Source organism: Pristiophorus japonicus, chromosome 23, assembly GCF_044704955.1.
Source record: "Pristiophorus japonicus isolate sPriJap1 chromosome 23, sPriJap1.hap1, whole genome shotgun sequence".
NCBI lineage: Eukaryota > Metazoa > Chordata > Chondrichthyes > Pristiophoridae > Pristiophorus > Pristiophorus japonicus.
In genome coordinates this window covers 37046876-37055487 of record NC_091999.1, presented here as the reverse complement: position 1 = coordinate 37055487, position 8612 = coordinate 37046876, and positions in this window count along the sequence as shown.

Sequence of the window (8612 nt, the reverse complement as noted above, 5' to 3'; positions counted from 1 at the left end):
CTTTGTCTAAATGCACGGAGCATTTGCAACAAAATAGATGAGTTGACGGCACAAATAAATACAAATGGGTATGATCTGATAGCCATTACAGAGACGTGGTTGCAAGGTGACCAGGTCTGGGAATTAAATATTCAGGGGTACTGGACAATCCGGAAGGACAGACAGAAAGCAAAAGGAGGTGGGGCAGATCTTTTGATAAACGATGGAATAATGAGAAACAATATTGGCTCAAATGATAAGGATGTTGAAACAGTTTGAGTGGAGATAAGGAATAATAAAGGAAAAAAGTCACTGGTGGGCGTAGTCTATAGGTCCCCTAACAGTCGCAACTGTCTTGGTCGGAGTATAAACCAGGAAATAGTGGGGGCTTGTAAAAAGGGAACAGCAATAATCATGGGTGATTTTAACCTCCATATTGATTGGACAAATCAAATTGGTCAGGGTAGCCTTGAGGAAGAGTTCATAGAGTGCATAAGAGAAGGGTTCCTTCAGCACTATGTAACGGAACCAACCAGGGGGCAGGCTATCTTAGATCTGGTCCTGTGTAATGAGACAGGATTAATAAACAATCTCCTCGTAAAGGATCCCTTGGAATGAGTGATCATAGCATGATCTGAATTTCAAATTCAGATGGAGGGTGAGAAATTTGGATCTCTAACCAGCGTACTTATCTTAAATAAATGAAACTATGTTGGTATGAGGGCACAGTTGGCTAAAGTGGGCTGGGAAAATAGATTAAAGTGTAGGATGTTTGATGAACAGTGGCGCACATTTAAGGAGATATTGCACAACTCTCAAGAAAAACACATTCCGGTGAGGAGAAAAAGCTGTAAAAGAAAAGATATTCATCCATGGCTAACTAAAGAAATAAAGGACGGTATCCAATTAAAAGGGCATACAAAGTGGCCAAAACTAGTGGGAGGACAGAAGATTGGGAATCTTTTAAAAGCCATCAAAGAATGTATAAAAAAATTAAGAAAGGGACGATAGACTATGAAAGTAAACTAGCACGAAATATAAAAACAGATAGCAAGAGTTTCTATTGGTATATAAAAAGGAAAAGAGTGCCTTATGTAAATGTTGGTCCCTTGGAGGAAAACACCAAGGAATTAGTAATGGGAAACATGGAGATGGCAGAAACTCTGAACAGATATTTTGTATCAGTCTTTACGGTAGAGGACACAAACAATATTCCAACAGCGGATAGTCAAGGGGCTATAGCGGGGGAGGAACGTAACACAATCACAATCACTAAGAAGGTGGTGTTCATTAAGATAATGGGACTAAAGGCGGATAAATCCCCTGACCTGATGGCTTGCATCCTCGGGTCTTAAGAGAAGTAACGGTAGGGATAGTGGATGCATTGGTTGTTATTTACCAAAATTCCCTGGATTCTGGGGAGGTCCCAGCAGATTGGAAAACTGCAAATATAACCCCTCTATTTAAAAAAGGAGGCAGACAAAAAGCAGGAAACTATCGACCAGTTAGCCTAACATCGGTGTTTGGGAAAATGTTGGAGTTCATTATTAAAGAAGTAGTCGCAGGACATTTAGAAAAGCACAATTCAGTCAGGCAGTCACCATGGATTTATGAAGGGGAAGTCATGTTTGATAAATTTGTTGGAATTCTTGGAGGATGTAACACACAGGGTGGATAAAGGGGACCAGTGGATGTGATGTATTTGGTCTTCCAGAAGGCATTTGACAAGATGCCACATAAAAGTTTACACACAAGATAAAATATCACGGGGTTGGGAGTAATATATTACCATGGATAGAGGATTGGCTAACTAACAGAAAACAGAGTCAGGATAAATAGTTCATTCTCGGGTTGGCAATCAGTAACTAGTGGGGTGTCACAGGGATCAGTGCTGGGACCTCTACTATTTACAATCTATATTAACAATGTGGAAGAAAGGACCGAGTGTAAGCCACATTTGCTGACGATACAAAGATGGGAGGAAAAGCAATGTGTGAGGTGGACACAAACAATCTGCAAAAGAACATAGACAGACTAAATGAGCGTGCAAAAATTTGGTAGATGGAGTATAATGTTGGAAAGTGTGAGGTCATGTGCTTTGGCAGAAAAATTCAAAGATCAAGTTATTAATTAAATGGAGAAAAATTGCAAAGTGCTGCAGTAAAGCGGGACCTGGAGGTACTTGTGCATGAAGCAAAAAAGGATAGTATGCAGGTACAGCAAGTGATCAGGAAGGCCAATGAAATCTTGGCCTTTATTGCAAAGGGGATGGAGTATAAAAGCAGGGAAGTCTTGCTACAGTTATACAGGGTATTGGTGAGGGCACACCTGGAATACTGCGTACAGTTTTGGTTTCCATATTTACGAAAGGATATACTTGCTTTGGTGGCAGTTTCTTCTCGGAGTATTGTAAATCTGTGGAATTCGCTGCCTCAGAGAGCTGTGGAAGCTGGGTTATTGAATAAATTTAAGACAGAGATAGACAGTTTATTAACCAATAATGGAATAAGGGGTTATGGGGAGAGGGCAGCGAAGTAGTCCTGAGTTCATGATCGGATTAGCCATGATCGTGTTGGGTTGTGAAGCAGGCTCGAGTATGGCCTGCTCCTGCTCCTATTCCTTATGTTCATTTGTTCTTATGTTGTACACTCTCTCATCAGACACTTCCAGGGCAGTTACAGCAAGGGTTAGATATAGAGTAAAGCTTCCTCTACATTGTCCCATCAAACGCTAAACTTTGCCCATAATGAGCAGGGCTCAGGGAGGTTGGTTGCTAGGTACAGCAGTGATGTCATTAAGCTAGTTTGAACAGCTAATAGTTACTCCAAACTAACTTAGGCCAGCATATCTGGCCACACAGAAAAACCTTGTGGGGAGTTGAGAAAGCACCAAGCACTAAACAAAGCAGTACATTTAAAGCACCAAGCACTAACAAAGCACAACAATAAACATTCAATAACAAAAAAAAAATACAAGGAAGCTGAGAAGTCCTGCACCTAGCACCAAGATTTACAAAGCACGAAACAAAGCACAAAAAGTAATCAGCAATTAATTAACAAATAAAAATTAGAAGGAATCCTGCATCCAAAGACCAAAGTAATTGATGCGACTGAAGGCCAATAAATCCCCGGGGACTGATAGTCTGAATTGCAGAGTATTTAAGGAAGTGGCCCGAGAAATAGTGGATGCATTGGTGATCATTTTCCAACAGTCTATTGACTCTGGATCGGTTCCTATGGACTGGAGAGTAGCTAATGTAACACCACTTTTTAAAAAAGAAGGGAGAGCGAAAACGGGTAATTATAGACCGGTTAGCCTGACATCAGTAGTGGGAAAAATGTTGGAATCAATTATTAAAAATGCATTTTGAAAGCAGTGACAGGATCGGTCCAAGTCAGCATGGATTTATGAAAGGGAAATCATGCTTGACAAACCTAGAATTTTTTGAGGATGTAACTGGTAGCGTGGACAAGGGAGAACCAGTGGATGTGGTGTATTTGCACTTTCAAAAGGCTTTTGACAAGGTCCCACACAAGAGATTGGTGTGCAAAATTAAAGCACATTGTTTTGGGGGTAATGTACTGACATGGATGGAGAACTGGTTGGCAGACAGGAAGCAGAGAGTCGGGATAAACAGGTCCTTTTCAGAATGGCAGGCAGTGACTAGTGGAGTGCTGCAGGGCTCAGTGCTGGGACCCCAGCTATTTACAATACACATTAATGATTTAGATGAAGGAATTGAGTGTAATATCTCCAAGTTTGCAGATGACTCTAAGCTAAGTGGCGGTGTGAGCTTTGAGGAGGGCTAAGAGGCTGCAAGGTGACTTGGACAGGTTAGGTGAGTGGGCAAACGCATGCCAGATGCAGTATAATGTGGATAAATGTGAGGTTATCCACTTTAGTGGCAAAACCACAAAGGCAGAATATTATCTGAATGGCAGCAGATTAGGAAAAAAGGAGGTGCAACGAGACCTGGGTGTCAAGGTACATCAGACATTGAAAGTTCGCATGCAGGTACAGCAGGCGATGAAGAAGGCAAATGGTATGTTGGCCTTCATAGCTCGGGGATTTGAGTATTGGAGCAGGGAGGTCTTACTGCAGTTGTACAGGGCCTGAGTGAGGCCTCACCTGGAATATTGTGTTCAGTTTTGGTCTCCTAATCTGAGGAAGGACGTTCTTCCTATTGACGGATTGAAGCAAAGGTTCACCAGACTGATTCCTGGGATGGCAGGACTGACGTATGAGGAGAGACTGGATCGACTGGGTCTGTATTCACGTGTTTAGAAGGATGAGAGGGGATCTCATAGAAAAATATAAAATTCTTTCGGGACTGGACAGGTTAGATGCAGGAAGAATGTTCCCGATGTTGGGGAAGTCTAGAACCAGGAGACATAAGGGGTAAGCCATTTAGGACTGAGATGAGGAGAAACTTGTTCACTCAGAGAGTTGTTAACCTGTAGAATTCTCTACCGCAGAGAGTTGTTGATGACTGTTCATTGGATACATTCAAGAGGGAGTTAGATATGGCCCTTACGGCTAAAGGGATCAAAGGGTATGGAGAGAAAGCAGGAAAGGGGTACTGAGGTGAATGATCAATCATGATCTTATTGAATGGTGGTGCAGGCTCGAAGGGCCGAATGGCCGACTCCTGCATCTATTTTCTATGCTTCTATGTAATAAGCAATCAATCAATAACAAATAAAATGGTCGGAGAATCGGTTCTTTCTCACTGTGCAGATCTGCTCCTGGTCATATACCCTCAACCTCCTACTGGCTGCAACTCAACTTGCATGTATGTGCAGTCAAAACTCAGAGAAAGCTCAGAATCTCTTTAGTGAACTTAAACTGGGGTCGCAAGAGATCTCTTACAACCCAGAGCGCGAAATGAAAAATGGACCACAATCTATCAATAAATGAAAAAACACACAAAAAATAGAAGTCCTACCTTCAGCGGGCCGCCGATGAGGGAGCCCATTGGGCCAGGGATAGGGGCAGCGCGCTTCCGGCCCCTCCCACACAGCCTGCAGAGCACACGCAGAGATTCTGGGGGCGAGGAGCTACTGCACATGTGCACACACTCTAGCGTGCACGTGCAGAGGTCCCGGCACTGTTTTCAGCACCGGGACTTGGCTGCGCTTCCATCAAGGCGAGGCTGGGGAGCGGCCAAACTCGGCCTGAAGATTTTTGGCGCCCTAATCGCTGTAGAAAAGCGGCGCACCTCTGGTGAGTTCGCCAGAAATCTCTACTGGTCAAATTTGGGCACCAAGAGTGGGAGTGTTTCAAATTTACCAATTTAGCACTTTGTTCTCACCAATGTGTGCGGTCCGTTTAAATCTGCTGCACCGTGTCCCTTCCAGCGGTGGGAGCTGGTGAGAGGTCCCTTTAAATCTGCTGCACCGTGTCCCTTCCAGCGGTGGGAGCTGGTGAGCGGTCCCTTTAAATCTGCTGCACCGTGTCCCTTCCAGCGGTGTGAGCTGGTGAGCGGTCCCTTTAAATCTGCTGCACCGTGTCCCTTCCAGCGGTGGGAGCTGGTGAGCGGTCCCTTTAAATCTGCTGCACCGTGTCTCTTCCAGCGGTGGGAGCTGGTGAGCGCTCCCTTTAAATCTGCTGCACGGTATCTCTTCCAGCGGTGGGAGCTGGTGAGCGGTCCCTTTAAATCTGCTGCACGGTGTCTCTTCCAGCGGTGAGAGCTGGTAAGCACACTGCGCGGGACCCCGCGATTGATGCGTGACCGTGCGGCGTCCCATCTTAGGGGGAACATTGGTGGGCGGCCCTCAACAGCTCAGCAAAACTTGTTCAGTGGCCCTCCAGCCCAAATAATGGCCCACCCCTGCACTAAACCATCTTTAACCGTCTTCTGCCTCCTGAAGTAGCTGGGAAAGCTTTTGCAATGATTACCATAATTGAGCACTCTCTTCTTTTCCAAAGATCTCTGAGCTTCTCTAATGGCTGCTTTTGTCTCCCTCAGTTGGGGGAGATATTTCTCTCTATTCTTCTGTCAACTGAATTGATCTGGATCTGAACTGGGTTCAATGTGAAAGAGTGCAGGGAATCAGGCATCATTCACCCCTCGTCCTCCGCTGGACGGTTCCTTAGTAGAGAATCAGAGTGGTTGCTGCACAGAAGGAGGCCATTTGGCCCATCAAGTCTGTGCCGGTTCTTTGCAAGAGCCCTTCAGCTAGTCCCACTCCCCCGCCCTTTCCCCGTAGCCCTGCAAAGATTTTTCTTTCAGGTACTTACACAGTTCCCTTTTGAAAGCCGCGATTGAGTCTGCCTCCACCGCCCTCTCAGGCCATGCATTCCAGATCCTAACCAGTAAGGATTCCTCTGGTACCGCGCCATATATTTGTCAGGATACCGAAACCCAGCTTTCTTACACTCCACTCCTGGAGGTCCCACTCCCTGAGCTTACAACCTTCAGCTGGGTCAGCGGAGTTCCACAGTGGAATGAACATGGTTCAGTCCTGGATGTGATTAACTGCAGCAATAACAGCAGAATCCAAACCCTGCAGTCACTTGTGAACTCGCTAGTGTCTCAGCAGGCTGAATGATCGAGTGAATCCCTTCCCACACATGGAGCAAGTGAACGGCCTCTCCCCAGTATGATCTCGCTGGTGTCTCAGAAGGTGATAATTGTTGTGCAAGTATATACCCTGTACACTCAATGTACAGTTATGTAAGACCTATGAATGTATCTTTACACTGTATACAATATGCCTGTACCACCAGAGGGTGCAACAGGTGGAGACCTAGAGGTCACCTGCACACTGCAGGTATAAAAGGGAGCCCACCTTACTGTCACCTCATTCAGGAGCTGCAATAAAAGGACTAAGGTCACAACAGTGCAAGTGCAATACCTTACCTCGTGGAGTCATTACTAGAGTGCTTGCAAACACTACAGTAATTACTGTTGAATGTGTTTCCACACACGGAGCAGGTGAACGGCCACTCCTCAGTGTGAACTCGCTGGTGTGCCAGCAGTTCCTTTTTGCTTTTAAAGCTCTTCTCACAGGCAGAACATTTAAAAGGTCTCACATTGGTGTGAACAAGTTGGTGTGTCAGTCGGTGGGTTGAAGAAATGAATCCTGACCCACACACGAAGCAGGTGAAGGTCTCTCCCCAGTGTGAACTCGCTGGTGTGTAACTAGCTCACATGACCGAGTAAATCTCTTCCCACACACGGAGCAGCTGAACAGCCTCCCTCCCCCCAGTGTGATTGTGTTGATGAGTTTCCAGCTCAGATGGGTAATTGAATCCTTTCCCACAGTCCCCGCATTTTCACGGTTTCTCCCCAGTGTGACTGCGTTTGTGTTTCGCCAGGCCACAGGATCGGCTGAATCCTCGTCCACAAACACAACACGTGTACGGTTTCTCCCCGCTGTCAACTCTGCTTTTTGCTTCCATGTTATGTTTGATGATATTCAGGTCCCGATGAACAGACTGACCGATCTTGATGTGACGTTGGAGTTAAATTTCACGTCTACAAATCCTCTCGTTCTAATAACCTGTACAATGAATATAAAACAGATAAAAGGGTGTGAGAGAGAGAACCCAGAAAAACACAAAGACTTGTAAAATTGAGCTTCATAAATCGGGGAATTTGTGGGGCAGGCTCTAGAAAAACAGTCACCATGAAACTGCCGGATTGTCACTAAAATCCCAATTGGCGCACTAATGTCCTTCAGCGATATGGGGATCGGGCGGGAGAGTCAAGTTGAGGTCGAAGATCAGCCATGGTCGTATTGACCGGTGGAGAAGGCTCGAAGGACCATGTGGCTGACTCCTACTCCTAATCCTTATATTCTCATGGAAGGGAACCTGCCACCCAACCTGTCCCACGGCTTTTACCACCCAAAAGGAAAAGGGCAGCAGGTGAATGGGAACACCATCATCTGCAAGTTCCCCTCCAAGTCGCACACCATCTGGACTTGGTCATATATCGCCGTTTTTTCATCGTCACTGGGTCAAAATCCTGGAACTGGCTCCCTAACAGCACTGTGGGAGTACCTTCCCCACAAGGACTGCAGCGGTTCAAGTAGGTGACTCCCCACCACCTTCTCCAGTGTAACTAGGAATGGCCAATAAATGCCGGCCTTGGCAGCGACGGCCACAGCCTGGAACAAATTTAAAAATCTGTAAATGTTCAATGGATTAAAAGTCTCTCCAGAAATACTTGTTCCTCAATCACTTTTCCATTATGTGGACAGGGTGTGCTAACAATCTAATCTCCCCCAGAGCCCACCTCCCCGGGGGACCCGCACGGGCCCAGAGCCCACCTCCCCGAGGGCCCCGCACGGACCCAGAGCCCACCTCCCCGGGGGCCCCGCACGCGTTAGAGCCAACCTCCCCGGGGGCCCCGAGCCCAGAACCCACCTCCCCGGGGGCCCCGAGCCTAGAGCCCTCCTCCCCGGGGGCCCCGAGCACAGATCCCACCTCGCCGGAGGCCCCACATGGGCCAAGAGCCCACCTCCCCGGGGGCCCCGCACGGGCCCAGAGCCCACCTCCCCGGGGGCCCCGCACGGGCCCAGAACACACCTCCCCGGGGGCCCCGCACGGGCCCAGAGCCCACCTACCTGGGAGCCCAGCACGGGGAAAGGCCGGAGCCGCAGGTTGTTGTTCGGGGCCTGAGGCCC